Source organism: Phyllostomus hastatus, unplaced genomic scaffold (assembly GCF_019186645.2).
Source record: "Phyllostomus hastatus isolate PE091 unplaced genomic scaffold, TTU_PhHast_1.1 phas_contig_194, whole genome shotgun sequence".
NCBI classification, from domain to species: Eukaryota; Metazoa; Chordata; class Mammalia; order Chiroptera; family Phyllostomidae; genus Phyllostomus; species Phyllostomus hastatus.
Genome location: NW_025333703.1, coordinates 781,091 through 797,878, shown reverse-complemented (window position 1 = coordinate 797,878; position 16,788 = coordinate 781,091).

Genomic DNA, 16,788 nt, shown 5'->3' with positions numbered 1-16,788 from the left:
GTTTATAGCAGCTTTATTTGTAATAACCAAAAACTGGAACTAACCCATATGTCCTTCAACAGGTAAATGGTTAAACAAAATATATACACCATGGAAAAACACTCAGTAATGAAAAGGAATGAACCATTAAAACACAATAACTTACCGTATTTTGCCATGTTTAATGAACACTTTTCTGCCCAAATTTTTGAGGGAAAAATAAGGATACACATTATTCATGGGTATAATGATCATATACCATGGGTATAATAACTCCATTTATAATGTGCACAAAACATAGGCTTACATTATACACTGGAGCACATTATACATAGCAAAATATGGTAGGTGGAACTCAAAGGAATTATACTGAGTGAGAAAAAGCAAATCTCATAAAGATACAAACTGCATGATTCCATTTATATAACATTCTTAAAATGACAAAAATACAGATATGGAGAACAGATTAGAGGCTGCCAGGGACTGGGGGAGAAGGGGTGAAGAGTAGGTGATGTGACTATAAAAGGATAGCAAAAGGATTCTTGTAAATCATGTTCTGAATCATGATGGGGGTGGTCACATGACCTGTACCTGTGATAAAACTTCATAGAACTAAATATACACAGACATACACAAATGGGTGTATGTAAAACTGGAAATATGTGAATAAGTTCTGTATATTGTATCAATATCAATGTTTTGGGTCATGACATTGTATGGTTGTTTTACAAAAAGTTAGCATTGAGGGAAACTGGATGAAGGTGATATGGGAATCTCTATATTACTTCTTGCAATAGCATATATATTTAAAATGATCTCAAAATAAAAAGTTAAAATATAAACATATAGATGGAAGCAGTGGTTTGACATTTGGAAAAAAAATAAAATTTTATCCAGAACTCACATCATACCACAATGATAAACTCCAAATAGGTCAGGGATATAAACATGAAAAATGAAACCATATAGGTCCTAGAGGAAATCATGGGTAAATTCCTGTTTAATCTTAGTGTAAAAAAGAACTTTCTAACTATAACTTAGAACAAAAGAGGCCATAGAAGAAAATATTGAAAAATCTGATATATTCAAAGATTACACTACATTAAAAAATAAAGTCAAAAGATAACTTACAAATTGGGAGAAAATATTTGCAAGCTATTATCACAGATAAAGTGCTAATTGCTGCGACCAGGGAGGGGAAGAGGTCCCTGAGGAGGGGGGGCAATGGGAGATTAAGAAAGACACAGACAGTTTAAGGAAAAGTGGGGACCAGGTGGGACATTGTCCTCTGATGGAGAGACAATGACCCTGGACATGGTCTCCGTGTTTATTTTATAAGAGTTAGTTGGATAAAGCTCAAAGACAATTTACAGACTCAGGGAAAAACTGCAGGCATAATTGCTCCATTCCTGGCTGTCTAAATGATAAATATTTCTGCAAAAGTCACAGCCACATTTAGCTGAAGCTTGTGGTTAACTCTCCTTCTTAACCCCTGCAGGTCCTGGCTGTTGTTGCTGCTGGCTTGATCTGCCTTGCAGATGCAAGCAGTTGAGTGTGGCCTTGCAAGCACTCAACCTTAGCTTTGACACCAGCCTTCACCGTTCTCCATATCTCCCCCTTTTTTGTTTTCTATGGTGTCATAACCAAAAGCATTGGTGCCGCTGTAATCAACAGGGTTATGCTAGGCAGAGCAGGCTTCAAAGGACAAAATATACATTCTTTCTCAAGCCAGATTGGTTTCTGGGAGCTGTTCAACCAGCACAAGGCTGCAATTGCCTCTGGCATTGTTTTCAGGCTGAGTCAGGCAGGGGGAACAACCATGAAATTTGGAGACCTTTTACAGATAGAATTAGGACTCAGGCTATAACAACGCTGAGGGGTAAGGGTCTTTCTGCCCCTTCCCTATAGTTCCCTAAGTCCTTCCCTGATGGTCCCCTCCCAACTGTGCCTGTCTTAGGTTGCCCCTCCTCTGAGGAGTCTTACCAGGTCATTGGCTAATCAGTCATCTGCCTGGGCCAAGCAGGGGGAAGTGAGGGAGGCAGGGAACTCCTGCCAGGAGGATATGTTCTGTCTCCTTAGTGGCTCATAACCCCAAGGCCTATTCACTTAGCCTTAGCCATGGGACTCTTATATCCATTATTGAGGCTACAGTCTCTGAGCAGGATAGCTCCCAAGCAATGTCTATCCCTTTTTTATTTCCTAAATGCAGGCGATGAACTCCCAATCGAATTAACTGGAGTTCTCTTCAGAGTTGTTGGCAGACTGACGTTCCAGAATGGCCATCATTGCCACAAACATGGTCTCAGAATTCTTACATGCTCTTTGATGATGAACCATTCTGTCGGCCTCATGTACAAGCTTCTTTAATTGACTCCATGTGGGGAGTTTGGCTTCTCAAGTCAAGCATGGCAATTGAGGCATTGTTACAGACAGTGTCAGTCTCGGCCTCTTCATCTAGAGTTCCATCTAGTTCACTGGGTCCATGACAATGTCTCACTGCTCTCTCAGGCACCCAGAGGGGACGACCCACACCTTCTGGAAAGACACAAACATGTCCTCTTCCCTGCATTAATGCTCGATCTGGACTCTTCCACACACCGGTGTTTAAATCCTTCCAAAATACCAAACCTGTAGGTTTTGTTGTGGCCCCCCGGATGATGCTTCTCTGCTGCAGTTAGTCCTTTTTCTTCACAACTTAAAAAATTTAAGGTATAGAGGATTAAATTGAGGCATCTCTGGGGAGAGGAGGAGAGTATGTCTCCACCTTTTTGTTTTTCTGCTAACTGCTTTAGTGTATTATGGGATTATTCTACTATGGCCTGTCCTTGTGCATGGTAGGGGATACCAGCCTTATGCTGAATGTTATACTGACGGCAAAAGGACTGGAAGGCTGCACTGGTATAGGCAGGCCCATTATCAGTTTTTATTTCCTGGGGCTTACCTATGCTGGCAAAGGCATTGAAGCAGTAATTAATGACATGTTTTGTACTTTCTCCTGTTTGGCAGGTGGCAGTAATATACCAGGAGTAGGTATCAACACAAACTTGTACCCACTGGAGTTTACCAAATTCAGGAATATGGGTAACATCCATTTGCCAAATCCATAGACCATGGGGGTTAACCCCCTCGGAGGGCACTGGGGTGTGTATAACACACTGAGGACATTGTTTTACCACTCGATGGGCTTGTTCTCTGGTAAGATGGAATTGTTTACGCAGACTTTTGGCATTTTGATGAAATTGGGCATGAGATTGCTGTGCTTGTAAAAGGGAAGTTTGTTGTATGGAAGCAACTAAAAGTTGGTCAATAGCTTGATTACCTTGGGCTAAAGGTCCAGGCAAAGAAGAATGAGTGTGGATATGACCTATAAAACAAGGATAAGCACACTGTTGAATTAACTTTTGCAAAGTTTGAAATGGATGGGAAAGCTTCTTAGAGTTTATATTTCCCAATATAGCAGTTTCAGTAATAGTTGCCACTCCTGCAATATACTGGCTATCACTGTAAATATTTAAAGGTTGGGAGGGAAACTGATTTGGGGCCATGCATAAAGCTTGGATTTCAGCACGTTGTGCAGAGACATGATAAGTTTGTTAAACTGAGGACCCCTGTGAGCTATAGAAGCCTGCAAGGCCACTACTAGAGCTGTCAGTAAAAACAGTCAAGGCATTAGCAATGAGTTTTTTAATTACAACCATAGGAAAAACAAAAGATGTGGTTATAGCAAGCTGTCTTAATTTATCCTGAGGGTGATGATTATCAGTTTGTCCTGGAAAATTTGCTAAGGCTATTTGCCAATTTGGGGAATTTTCCCATAACTGTCCTTGCTGAGTTAAGGTAAAAGGAACACTAATCTTTGCTGGTTCTTGGCCAACAAGCTGTTTGAGTCTGTAACGGGCCTTGGCAAGAAGGCTAGCCACAGCATCTAGATAGGGAGTGAGAGATTTAGATGGAGAGTGGGTTAAATATACCCACTCAATAATGCCTGTTGGTTGCCAAAGTGTGGGTGATAGGAAAAATTATAACCCAAATAGTAAGTTGCATCAACCCCAGAGGGCTGAGCCTGCTAAATTGCTTCCTGAACTAGAGTAAGGGCAGAACGAGCCTCAAGTGTAAGAGGTCGGGCTGAGGTGGGTTGGGGATTTCCTTTAAGTATGTCAAACAAAGGGCTAAGCTGACCTGTAGTAAGTTTAAGTGAGGGTCATATCCATTTGATATCTCCAATAATTTTTGAAAGTCATTGAGTATAAGCAATCTATTTGAATTTGAACCTTTTGAGGTTTTACTGTACACCCATCAATGAGCTGACCTAAATATTGAAAAGGGGCCTGATGTTGGACCTTCTCAGGGGCTATAATTAATCCATGATCCCTAAGGCACACTTTTAAGTCTCCAAAAATTTGTAGTAAAATTGTGGAGTTTGAACGTGCTATCAAAATATCATCCATATAATGTATAAACAGTTGGATACTGTTCCCTAATTGGGAAGATGGCCCTGTCTACAAATTTTTGACATAAAGCAGGACTATTAGCCATGCCTTGTGGGAGCAGTAGTGCTGCAGGGGTGCTTGGTAATTTATTGAGGGTACTGAAAATGCAAATTGTTCCCAGTCATCAGGGTGTAATGGAATAGTAAAGAAGGCATCTTTTAAGTCAAGTACAAACAAGTGAAAATCCCATAGTATGGCAGTGGGAGAGGGCAGGCCAGGCTGCAATGACCCCATGATTTGCATGGTTTTATTGACCTCTCGCAGGTCTTTGGACAAACGCCGTTTTCCTGATCTTTTGAGGATAACAAAAATAGGAGTATTCCAGGGGCTCATAGTTTCTTGAATGTGCCCTGCCTGTAATTGTTCTTGGACCAGCATCTAAGCTGCTAGCAATTTGTCTCCTGTTAGGGGTCATAGATCAACCCACCCAGGCTTATCAGAAAACCAGGTAATCTTATCAGCTATCTAATGGGCTGGAGATACAACCAAGGAGCCAATGGAAAAGGCTGAGAGCTGGATCCTGGAAATCCTAGCCCCTAGCCCCTGGTGACCTGGATTTCCTTGGGCCAGTATAGGCTGCACATGTCCTTGCAGATGTTTGCCAAGACCTATGACTGGCAAATATCCTTGGTTTAATATCATTTGTGTAACAGCAGCTTCAGGGCTTGAGAGCAACACTCCCATATCTGAGAGAATATCTCAACCCCATAAGTTGACAAGAAGATCTGGCAGAATATAAGGCTGAAACAATCCTGCTTGTCCCTCTGGGTTCTTCCATTTTAATACATGAGAACTCCTAAGAGGGGAATGAACTGACCCTACTCCTTGTAAGGCAGCAGACACCTTTTCCATGGGCCAGCTAGAAGGCCAGTGCCATTGAGCAATTACTGAAACATCAGCCCCTGTATCTAAAAGGCCATGGAAAGGTTTTCCATCAACCTGAAGTCGGAGCTCTGGTCATTCCCTCTTGATAAGCTGTGATCAGTAAACTGTGTCAGATGACCAAGTCCCTTATCTCCTCTCAGAGCATCCATTAACACCTGTCCCTGTTTGTTATAAGGGAGCAAAATGAGCTGAGAAATCCGGGTCTCTGGCAGCACCTGCACAATGTTAGAGGCCTGCGCTAAAACTCTAATTTCCACTGTAAAATCTTCATCAATAACTCCTGGTAATACCTGAAACCCTTTCATGGTAAGACTACTACGGCCTAAAACAAGTCCCACTGTTCCCAGCAGGAGCAGGTTGCACACTCCCATGGGGATGGCCTGTGGCCCCATCTCTAGGGTTAATACATGTCTGGAGGTGGGATGGAAGTCCAGTCCTGCATTGTCTGGGGTAGCTCAGAAGAGTTGAATGCTGGGCTTGTCTTGTTGCCACCCTGTGGAAGTGGTACAGGTTGGGCAAGGGAGAGTGCCCCCACTGTTTGCTGAGGCCGGGGTGGGCCCCTCTGGCTGTTTCCTGCCTGGGAAGAAAGGGGTGCACCACTAATGTCAGTTTGGGGCTTGCATTCACTGGCCCAGTGCTTCCCTCGCTGGCATCAAGGGCTCTTTGCCAGACACTAGGCCCCTACCACCAGCTGCCCTTTTTGGCACTGGTTGCTTTTGAGGGCAGTCTCTTGCAAAATGTCCAGGCCGCTGACATTGAAAACAAGTTCCTTTCCTGTTTTTGCCCCCCACAAAAACATATTTTAGGATAGCAGCCAAAGTGACTCCCTGAACATAAGATGGGTCAATATCAGCACAGATGTGAATGAAATCAGAAACAGTGCCAGTTGTCTGGTACAGGTGGAGGGTAGTTTGACATGTTTTGTTAGCATTTTCAAAAGCCAATTGCTTAACCAGAATATTACCAGCTCCTGAGTCCCCGATTATTCTACAGACTGCCTATTAAAGTCGAGATATAAAGTCCTGATATGGTTCTTCTGGCCCTGCCTGATCTTATTTAGATCCCCAGTCTTTTGTCCTTTAGTAGGTAGCCATCGCCATGCCCTAGTGACACAAATAGTGGCCTGCTGATAACCTTGCAAATTATATGTCAACTGCTGAACGAGAGGCTCATAAGCCCCCGTGCCAGTAAGCATGTCAAAGGTAATGGCCACATTATGAGCACAGTTGCGATCAGCCTGCTGACTACTCTCCTCAAACCAATCTGATTTCCACATCAGATAATCTCCGCCACTCAAGCATGCTTTAGCAAGGATTGTCTAGTCCTTTGGGTCAAGGCCCCTGTTCCAATAGTTTCTAACAATGCAAATGGAGAAGTTGGCCTATACATGCTGCAAGCAGTTTTCAACTCTTTAAGAGTATTAAAAGACAAAGGGTATGAACTCTTTGAATTTGATTGGGGTCATTTGGATCAGGTCTCTCAATCACTGGGTAGAAGGCAAAACCTGTTACATCTTCACCTTCCTCACAAGCCTTCTGCAAATGCCCTTTGTAAGGCAGATGCCTCTCTGGGCACAACAATCTCAGACCTAGCCAGTCTTTTTTCTCAGTCCCTTAGGTTGGGTGCTGAGAGCCATGGGGGGTGACCTGATGACAGCGTCAAGGAGGCCCATGTCCTCTATGGACAGCACCGAAAGTTGGAGTACTAGTTCCTGCATATGGCAGTTTCAGGGTCTAGAAAATCATCTTCCTCCTTCTCAGAATTATCCGCCTCTTTCTCCCTCTCCATCTTCCGAGCCTCCTCCCCTAGCTTCCTAACATTATCTGGTGGAAGAGGCTCATCTTCATGCTCAGCCGGAGGTGACAACGGAGCCCTCCAAAGTTTTGGCAGGAGGAAGGTGTATCCCTCCGCTGTCGATGCTAAAGTATCTACTATAGGTTTCTTTATGTTCAGTTCTTCCTTTTGTGGATCGAGCACATCATGAACGAGAGCCCACAAAGTGAAAGTAAAAATGGGCATTTTTGCCGGCCCTTCTGCAGTATACCAATCCTGCAATTTTTCACCTATTTTTGTGCAGGTGGTTTCATTAACAGTTTCCTTATCTGGAAACCAATGGCAAGTCTGCTGGGCAAAGTCCAGGAACTGTTCTAATTGAGAGCTACGCACCTTAGCTCCCCTAGCTATAAGCACAGATTTAAGCATTTGCTCATAAAGCCACCTCCCCGCGGACCCTGCATTCCCCATGCTTTACACCTGGCTGAAAACTTAATGCTCTCCTTACCTCACTTCAAGACTTGTGGCCACACTCAGAAGCATCTCTGTGTCTCAGGTTAATGAGTTCCCCTGTACTCAGGTCCCTGTTCCAGGTGCCACCTGCTGTGACCAGTGCAGGGAGGAGGTTCCTGGGGTGTGTGGGTGAGGGGGTGGGGCATGACGGGAGATTAAGAAAGACAGACACAGACAGTTTAAGGAAAAATGGGGACCAGGTGGGACATTGTCCTCTGATGGAGAGACAATGACCCTGAACATGGCCTCCGTGTTTATTTTATAAGAGTTAGTTGGATAAAGCTCAAGGACAATTTACAGACTCAGGGAAAAACTGCAGACATAATTGCTCCATTCCCATGCTGTCTAAATGATACATATGTCTTCTGCAAAAGTTACAGCCGAATTCAGCTGAAGCTTGTGGTTAACTATCTCCTTAACCCCCTGCAGATGCAAGCAGTCAAGTGTGGTCTTGCCAAGCACTCAACCTTAGCTTTGACGCCAGCCTTCACTGTTCTTCATAGCTAATATTCCGGTATTTGCTCAGGCTGCCATAACAAAAATACCACAGGCTGGGTGGTTTAAACAACAGAAATTAATTTTCTCACTGTTCTCAGAAGCTGTAAGTCCAAGATTAAGGTAATGGCAAGGTTTGGCTTCTCCTGAGGTCTCTTCTCCTTGGCTTGCAGATAGCTGCCTATCTGCAGCTATTGTCCTCATTTGGCCTTTTCTGATTATGCAGAAATCCCTGCTTTTTCTCTCCCTATATGTCCTAATCTCTTATAAGGACACTACTTAGATAGGAAAAGGTTCATCCTAACACCTCATTTTAACTTAATTATCTCTTTAAAGGCCCTATCTTCAAATATAGTCATTCTAAGGAACTGAGGATTAGAGCTTCAGCACATGAATTTGGGAAGTGTGGGAGGGGGGAGGATTCAATCCATAGAATTCCTAATGTTAAAAGAACTTCATTTCACTATTTTTAGAAATATTGAATCATTTGGTTTGTTCATCTGAAACTAATATACTGTTATATGGCAATTATACCTCAATTAAAATAAAAAAAACTTTTAAAATTGAGGGAAAGACCAAAGGAAACCTTGACAGGAAAGAAAGGATAAAAGAAATGAACTGACAATTCACAAAAAAATATGTACAAATGAAACTTAAATGTATAAAAAGAGAAATTCAAGTTAAAATGATTCTGAGACTGTTTCACCTATCAGAATGATAACAATTAAACAGTATAACATTTTGATGGTAAGATGGGGTGTAAGGGGCAGAATGGCAACCTCAAAAAAGATAGGTTCACATCATAAGCCCTGGAACTTGTGAATGTTACTTTATTTGGAAAAACAGTCTTTGTAAATGTAATTAAGGATGCTGAGGTGGGGAGTTCATCGTGGATTGTTTTGGTGGACCCTAAATCCAATGACAGGTATCCTTGTAAGAGTGAAGCAGAGAGAGAGATTGGACAGGTGGCAATGTGGCCATGGAGGCAAATATTGGAGTCATAAGCCCTTGCCTGGTTGCTCAGTTGATTATGGCATTGTTTCCAATACTCTAAGGTTTGTGGGTTCAATCCCTGGTCAGGGCACATATAAGAAGTAATCAGTGAAGCATGAGTGGGTGGGACAAGTAAATCTCAGTCTCTCTCTGTCTTTCTCTCCTCCTCTCTCTTTCTTTCCCTCTCTCCCTCCCTTCTTCTCGCTCTCTAAAAATCAAGGTTAAAGAAAGGTTACCTTCTATGCTAAAACATAATTTAGAAATGGTAATTGGAGTCATAGGGCCACAGGTCAAGGAATAGCTACAGTCATGAGGAGCTGGAAGAGATTCTTTTCTAGGGTCTCTCAAAGGAGTCTGTCTGGCCCTGCAGACACCTTAATTTTGGATGTCTAGCCCCAGAACTGTGAGAGAGAATAAATATCTGTTGTTTTAAACTATGCAGTTTCAGGGGAAGACCTGAAATGTGTTCTGGGAAGACAAAGAAAGCCCAAGCTTATGAAGGCAAACATAATTTTTTCCTATTGGCTGTCTAACTGGGTGTGATGAATAGTTCAAAAGCACTGGTCAGGTGCAGGAGATGAGAGTCTGAGGTAAGCCTCTGCACAACAGGGAGGCAAATTCCAGGATGGGCTTCAATGGCAAGCACAGAAGTCCAAACCTCATCTGGGTGTGGATGTGCCTGAGCCCGACTTTTCTAATGGTGTCTTTTTTTATTGTTTTAATCGTTGTTCAAGTACAGTTTTCTCCCTTTTACTCCCATTCCAGCCCACCCACCCATCCCTCCCCACTTCCTTCCATTACTACCCTCCCCTTAGTTTTTGTCCATGTGTCCTTTAAATTTGTCCCTGTAAACCCTTCCCATTCTCCCCCTGAAATTCCCTCTTCTCTCCCCTGTGGTCACTGTCAGCCTGTCCTCTATTTCAGTGTCTTTGGTTATATTTTGCTTGTTTCTTTGTTTTGTTGATTAGGTTCCTGTTAAAGGTGAGATCATATGGTATTTGTCTTTCACTGCCTGGCTTATTTTGCTTACCATAATGCTTTCCAGCTCCATCCAAGCTGTTGCAAAGGGTAGGAACCTCTTTCTTTCTGCTGCATAGAATTTCATTGTGTAAATGCACCATAGTTTTTTATCTATTCATTTACTGATGGACATCCAGGTTGCTTCCAGCACTTGGCTATTGTAAATTGTGCTGCTATGAACATTGGGGTGCAAAGGTTCTTTTGTATTGGTGTTTTAGTGTTCTTAGGATATAGTCCCAGCAGTGGAATTGCAGGGTCAAAAGGCAGATCCAATTTTAGTTTTCTGAGGAAGTTCCATACTGTTTTCCATAGTGGTTGTACCAGTCTGCAGTCCCACCAACAGTGCACTAGGGTCCCCTTTTCTCCACAACCTCTCCAACACTTGTTGTTTGTTGCTTTGTTTATGATGGCCATTCTCACTGATGTGAAGTGGTATCTCATTGTGGTTTTAATTTGCATCTCTCTGATAACTAGCGATATTGAACATCGTTTCATGTGTCTTTGGATCCTCTGTATGTCCTCCTTGGAGAGGTGTCTGTTCAAGTCCTTTGCCCATTTTTTAATTGGGTTGCTTGTCTTAGAGTGGAGTCATGTAAGTTCTTTATATATTTTGGAGATTAAACCCTTGTCTGAGGTATCATTAGCAAATATGTTTTCTCATACAGTTGGTTCTCTTTTTATTTTCTAATGGTGTCTTGACTTCAATTTAGGGTCCCCTCAACATTGTTGACTCCATTTTCAGATAAATCTGTTCACAATGGAAATGAGTCTTTGGGAACTCAGGCTTGAGGGACTTCTTTTCTCTCCTCTGGCCTCTCAGAAAAGAGCTTCTGAAACATTTTAAACTTTTGACTTTTTACACCAGCTGAACTGCAATGGCTTTCCTCTTCTTGGAGCTTATTTAGTCATTGCTGTCTCCACTATTGAGAGCTTTCTCCTTCCTGCATGAGGAAATCACATATGGCTTAGAGATACAAAGTCCTATGTATATTTTTTAAAGATTTTTATTTATTTCTTTTTAGAGAGAGGGGAAGGGAAGGAGAGAGGGAAAAAACCAGCAATGTGTCATTGCCTTCCCCCCCGCCCACCCTACTGAGGACCTTCCCACAACCAAGGCATGTACCCTGACTGGGAATCAAACCATTGATCCTTTGGTTCACAGTCCGGTGCTCAACCCACTGAGCCACACCAGCTAGGGCGAGTCCTGTATATATTAACAACAGTAATTGTTACCTGTCTAACTTCTACCAAACCCTACTCTTCCCCAAATATCTAAACTATGTCACAACCTATGCTCACTTATAGGAACTAAGGCAAACTGCTCCTGAAAGTTAACTACAGCACCTATAGACAACTCAGTCACAGAACCAGCCTGCCCTGTATTACTGGAAGATGGTATTCAGAGCCCACCCCCCACTTCCAGGGACTGTTAGGAATTTGTCTTCATTAACATAGTAAAAATCACTCTTGGGGAAGAAATGTACATTGCTAGGCACAATTACTGTTCTGTACAAGGGAGCCATCAGAACTGCACTTACTCCAGCTCTCCTGATCCTGCCTAGTTTCTTTAACCCTGTCCTCCAACTCTAACCATAGAGAGAAGGTACCTTTCTAGCATGAGCTCACCCTTCTCCATTCCTTGATCAAAGAAAAAAGTTTCTGCTCTGCTTTATTGAACTTACTCTCCCCCTACTAGCACTAATGGCACTTGACAGAAGGACCTTGATTTGGGCCCTTGACCCTAAAAGGTCAGCAACAAAATAGCACTTGGTTCTGCTGGGGGGGCTATCAATCAGGGAAGAGGAATAAAATGGCCAGAGGAAGACAAAGTCATATTAAATGTCAAGCAAATGAAGCCTCAGTCATGTCAACCAATGGTTGGCATCATCTCAGTGTCAACAAGAATCCGCAATTTGGGGTGCAGTGAAGAAGGAAACCTTATTCAGTGCAAAACCATGCAATCATGATACAGTATGGCTATGAAAACAACATGGCTGTAGAATGGCTCTGGGGCTAGACAGCCCTGGGGCTAGGCCTCTCTCTCTGGGTAGTCAGCTTAGCTCATTTCCTCCATGGTCTGCTCTGCTCTGCTCCTTGCCAGTCTGCTTTGTGCTGTGTTGGTCTGCTATGTTCATGGTTCGCTTCACTCTGGTGAGACATCTTCAGTTTCAGCTCATCCAGGAAGATGCTGTGTTCCTTCCTCTTTGGGAAGAGAAAGTGCACTCTCTGAGCCAGAGCAGACCTGACTTATGTGGACAGAAGTCCTCATCCCTGGTCCTTTGTTGGTCCATCCTCATGCAAATGAGGACTCTGAATTCTCACTGTTTGGTCCAAAAGCACTGTCCAGATTGGTCAGAATAAAACCACCCTGATTGGTAGGAGCTGTGCAACTTCAATTGTAGGAGAAATCCTCAGTCCCCCTGGTTGAAATAGACTCTAGGAACTCATCAGTGCTGGCTTAGATGGCAGAAACACAGTGCAAAATGCTCACAGAACTGATTGAGCTTGGTTGAAAAATGAAAAAACAAATGAAAGATACCCATAATGGAATAAAGCACAATATTCAGGGAACCAACAGCAACAGGAAGGAAACCAGGGCACAAAACAATTTGGAACAAAAGAAAAAAATAAACATCCAGCTGGAACAGAATAAAGACACAAGAATTCAAAAAAGTGAAGAGACACTTACAAACCTCTGGGACAACCTGAAACATTCCAATCCGAATTATAGGGGTGCCAGAAGGAGAAGAACAACAGCAAGAAATTGAAAACTTATTTAAACAAATAATGAAGGAAAACTTCCCCAGTCTGCAAAGGAAATAGATTTCCAGGAAGCCCAGAGAGTCTCAAAGAAGTTGGACCCAAAGAGGAACACAACAGGGCACATCATCATAAAGTTACCCAAGATCAAAGATAAGGAGAGAATCTTAAAAGCAGCAAGAGGAAAGGAGAGAGTTACCTACAAAGCCCATAATGCTATCAGCTGATTTCTCAAAAGAAATCTTGCAGGCAAGAAGAGGCTGGAAAGAAGTATTTGAAGTCATGAAAGGCAAGGACCTACACCGAAGATTGCTCTATTTAGCAAAGTTCATTTAGAATGGAAGGGCAGATAATGTGCTTCCCAGATAAGGTCAAGTTAAAGGAGTTCATCATCACCAAGCCCTTATTATATGAAATGTTACAGGAACTTATCTTAGAAAAAGAATATAAAAAATATGAACAATAAAATGACAACAAACTCACAACTATCAACAAATGAATATAAAAGAAAAGAAAAACAACAAAAACTAAGCAAACAGCTAGAATAGGAACAGAATCAGAGAAATGGAGATCACATGGAGGGATTTCAGCAGGGGAGGAATTGGGGGAAGGTACAGGGAAGAAGAAGGATAATTGGTAGGCATAAATAAAATAGATGGGGAGATAAAAAATGGCATAGGAAACAGAAGTCAAAGAACTTATATGTACAACCCATGGATATGAACTAAGGTGCGGGGGGGAATGCTGGAAAGTTGGGGGATCAGGGTGGAGGGGGGGGAAGGGGGAAAATTGGGAAAACTAATAGCATAATCAATAAAGAATACTTAAACAATTTTAGAATATATGTTTTAAGGTATTTTATTAAAGGTAAATTCTTAAAAATAGTTGAAAAAATTCACTGCAAGTTGTTAGATTCATAGTTTAGCATTTTCTAAATACAATTGGCTATTGAAACTAGGCAGGTATGACTGAAAGTCTGGCAGACAACCTTGTTTGCTCCCAGGCTCCTTTCTCTTTGGACTACATTTTCATACACACAACACAAAGCCAAAATCACATAATCTACCCCTGTGTTCATCATCATCACACAACCTCAGAAAAAGCCACCTAGTAAAATGAACAAATAACAATCCCCCCAAACCACTACTCTTATGCCTACTTAGTCCTCATCTCCAGCAGTTATCTGAGGAGCTCACACATATCACTAAGAATCATAGAAACATAGCTATGATGGACCATGAACACAGCCTACTCTACATCGTACTCAAGGTCACACAAAATTTGAGCTCCAAGGAAGGCCTGGTGTCTCATAATTTTCTTTACTTCACTACTTCTGCCATTCCCCTTAGAAACACCTAGGGGAGAAGGGAAGAATGGCACTGAACACATCCAAAATAGTGTCTGAGATGATTAGGGGCTGCTTCTTGCCTGAAATGCACATATAAACTTTTAAAATTCCTTAGTTATGTTACTTCATTTAAAGTAAGAGTCATAATTTTTCAACAATGCTGAACATTTTTTTGCAAATCCTTTTACCCTCCTTATATACATACATATAGACTTATGTACATATGGTCCCCCCCCCCACAAAGATTAGACTACAATACACACAGTGTGGTACTTCCCTATTAAAAGATATTTAGATTTTTTTTCTGTATTCAAAGATAAACTTCAGCAGACTTTACAGTATGCTTCCAGATGTGATTCTTTAATTCTTACCAGTACGCTAAATTAAAGACTTAAGTATTTATTTTGCTCTGGAAATTTTTGTTTCTATGTATTTCTTCTTTTCCATCTGTGTTATTTTAGTCTCTATTTTTCACATTTCTGTTACACATACATTAGGTCTTTTGGGTCATTTTCTGTTTCCTTGATCTTTTCATAATGTCCATTTCTTTTTCCCTTTAAATTCAGTGAGAACCTAGGCTGGGTATGTCTGAGCAGGTGGGTTCACTCAGTCAAAAGCAGGATAAGTAGACAAACTTCGCAGACAATTTAGAGGTCGTGAATCACATACTCCCTGAAATCTCCCTTATTAATGTATATTAAATTCTGTATCAATAAAATAGTGAATATGTTGTGATTTTAAGTGTCCATAAACATCCTAAAAAAAAACAAAATATTAGGCCACAGTAAAGTACAAAAAATAGAAATTCTAAACAAAGTGCTTTGAACATGGTAAAATACCACTAAGATAGCAAGATCAGAAAAATAAAGTTACTCTTAGTGGCAGTTTGTAAAACCTGTCTTAATAATTTCTGGATCAGAGAAGAAATATAACCTAAAAATGAAGAATTTCTAATAATCAATGATAACACTGGATATTGGCACACATGGAATTTAGTTAAAGCAGGACTCTAAGGGAAAGGTCATAGCTTTAAATGCTTTGAACAAAAAAATAATGAAAATATGTAAGTTAAAAAAATTAGAAGGAAATATGGAAGGAATTCACAAAGATAAAATTTGTAACTAATATGACATATCGATAGGACAAATCACTACCCTTGAATCAGGAAAGGGAGAGCACAAATACAAAATGAAAAGGGGAAAATCCACAGAAACAAAGAAAACTTTAAAAAATCTTGAAAAATACTTTATTTGATTCTTTACAAATACAGTTTGTTTATCCATCCATATATATATACCATTTTCAGTTGCTCTTTATGTAAACATGTCTTTATTACACCATAATTTATAAAGTAAGTCAGAAAATGCACCCTTTTCCTCAATTTACCAGTGAAGTCATCTGTGGCAGAAAGAATAATGAGCACACCCCATAAAGATATCTATGTGCTAATCCTGGAATCTGTTCATGTATTATCTTACATAGGAAAGGAGATTCTTACGTGGCAAGCGAGATTTTGCAGATGTGAATAATGGTTTTGAGATGGGGAGATTATCTTGTATTATTCAAAGAGTCAGGGTCAGAAGGAGACTTGAGTATGGAATATGCATACTTCTGTCAGAGAAATATAACATTACTGACTTTAAGGATGGAGATAGGGGACCACCAGCCAAGAAATGTCAGTGGCTTCTAGAGCTTCCAGAAATATACCTTGATTTAGTCTAGTAAAACCTTATTGGATTTCTAACCTACAGAACATATGCTGTCCTAAGCTACTACATTTGTAGTGATTTGTTACAGTAATAGTAGAAAAATATTATACCATCTGAATTTGGAGTTTTCTTTATAGGGAGGTTTGTTTCCTTAATATGGAGCTTTTGGGGGGTTTATTTCCTTTTAAATCAGTGTAGTAAATTCTGTATTTCAAGGAATAAATTTATTTCAACTTAGATATCAAATTTATTGTCATAAAGTTGTTCGTAGTATTGCCTTAGTGCCCTTTTAATAATTGTCAGATCAATAATGATGCCCCCTTTTCAATTCCTGATATTGATATTTATGATTTCTTTTCTTGATCATTATGCTAGCAGTTTATCAATTTTATTGATCTTTTCAAAGAATAAGCTTTCAGCTCTATTGATTTTTTACTATAGTTTGCCCTTGTTATTTCAACGATAACTGGTCTTATTTATTCTTTCCTTCCTTTGGCATAATTTGGTAATTTTCTCTTCTTTTTTTTTATTAGCTTAAAATTAGCTACATTTACCCATGTGTTATTTAGAAGAGTGTTAACTTCCAAATGTTTGAAGACTTTCTCAGATCTTTCTGATGGTTCATTTTTAATTTAATTATTTTGTGGTCAGGGAATATACTCTGTAATTTCAGCCCTCTTGGATTTGTTGAGACTTTATGGACCAATATATGGACTGTCTTGGTGAATGCCCCACATGCAGTTAAAAAAAAAAGGTATAGTATTTGGGGGTAGAGTGTTTACCAGTTAGGTAAAGTTGCTTATAGTGGTGATTGAACTTTTCT